Here is a 2,084-nt window from a genome sequence, read left to right on the forward strand (position 1 = left end):
CTTTGACCATGCCCCAAAATCTCAACTTTACAATCCAGAGGTATGGACACGTTATACAAATAGTGTTTCAAATTGTGCTTCTAGGTATTGCATGTTTCGAGAAAAATTTTTACCAGTTTTAGCATTGGCAGAGCAGCAAAGGCGGGTATTAAATTTGAATCAAAATAGTTATTTTACCACACATTCTAAAATTGTCTGCAATTCTTGTTAAAATTTGGGAGTGATATTTGGATGGCAAGATGTTTTTAACATTTCAAATGCCCTTTTCTTGGTGCCAAATTTGTCACAACAATATTGATATTTCTCTTGCTTTACTATAATTTTTCCTTCTTTTTACTATTCAGTTGCAACACTACAGACAGTCTTGTTTTCTGTTTTACAACTCCTATTTCTTTCCTCTGGATTTTTAGCTTTTCACGAGCACTACAATGAGCCCTACATTTCATCACATAATGACCACATGTTTAAAGTCTGTGTTCTCGCATGTCATATATTCATTTTTTCCACACACCAGTAACGACTGGAACTACTTTGTTGCCTTTGTCACTGTGATCGTCAATAACATCGCCTTCAAGAAAGCTGCAACTGATTTGTTCTGTTAATATTTTGTTCTGTTCACCCATTTCTTTAAATAATGCCCTTGAGCCTTGAGAGTGGATAAGTAAGGTGATGGAACGAAATATTTTAACGCATAATTTCTTTAAATTGAAATTGGATTTTCTTTTCATGCAAAGAGGGAGCAGCCACAAAAAGCTACTGCTGTCAGTGGCTTGACAAGGTGACCCAACAGGTGATGGCAAATGCAGTGTATATACCGAAACACTGAATGAAAAGCATGGGCAAGCCGCCATGGTGACTTAGGGGTTGTGGTGCTCAGCTGCTGACCTGAAAGATGCGGGCCTGATCCCGGTCTTGTTGGCCTCAATTCAGTGAAGGCGCAATGCTAGAGGCCTTTTGTACCGTGCAATGTCGGTGCACGTTAAAGAACCCCAGGTGGTCGAAATTATCCACAGCCCGCCACTACGGTGTCCCTCATAGCCTTAGTCGCTCTGGGACGTACGATAAACCACATAAAGCCAAACCTCAGACAAGCATGGGCTCATTCTACTTGGTCATAAACTGCACACACATACTCATTACAGCATACTGAACAGCAGAACAAAAGCATGTGATCAAGTGTCCTATATACGATACAAAAAGAAGTAGGTGAATGAGCAGCATTATTTAAAGACGTGGGGTGAAGCAGCAAATCATCCATTTAATTTACACAAAGGGAAGAAAGTTGATATATGGCACCCGCCAAGCTAAAGAATAGACGGGCACTCCAACATAATCACCAGTAAACAAAATATATTAAGAGGAAAACGAGGTCCCAGGCAAGTTTGTTTGACACTTCAGATGTAACTGCAGTGCAAACACCCACATTCAAATTAAGGAACACACGCATGCATGGATGCTGCAGCAGCTGCATGTGAGTCTGAAAGAGAAACAGATTTATTATGATGCAACATGAAGCGCTGTGGATATCTTGTGCCAGTGTCACCAATGCCATCTGGTCCATATCAGCTTGTCCGATGCTATGGGTAATGCTGTAATTGAAAGGCAATGGGGTTCAGCTTAAGTTAAGGACAGCGCAGCGAGCTATGGAAAGAAAAATGACAGGTGTAACATGAAGGGATCGGAAGAGGGCGGAGTGGGTGAGGTTACAAACGCGGGTTAATGACATCCTAGTCGAAATCAAGAGGAAGAAATGGGCTTGGGCAGGGCATGTAATGCGAAGGCAAGATAACTGCTGCTCTTTAAGGGTAACAGAGTGCATTCCAAGAGAAGGCAAACAGATAGCAGGGGACAGCACAAAGTTAGTTTGGCAGATGAGATTAAGAAGTTTGTGGGGATACGGTAGCTGCAATTGGCAATGGACAGGGATAATTGGAGAGACATGGGAGAGGCCTGTGTCCTGCAGTGGGCGAAGTCAGGCTGATGATGATGATGGGGCAGGAAAAGAGGGCACGTTCCAGATCAGCATAGGGATCATAGCAAATGGGGCGTGCAGGGGAAGCTCTGAGGCGGTAGACAGAAAAATG

The sequence above is a fragment of the Amblyomma mixtum genome, chromosome 2, assembly GCF_055824585.1.
Source record: "Amblyomma mixtum isolate Tamu chromosome 2, ASM5582458v1, whole genome shotgun sequence".
Taxonomy (NCBI): domain Eukaryota; kingdom Metazoa; phylum Arthropoda; class Arachnida; order Ixodida; family Ixodidae; genus Amblyomma; species Amblyomma mixtum.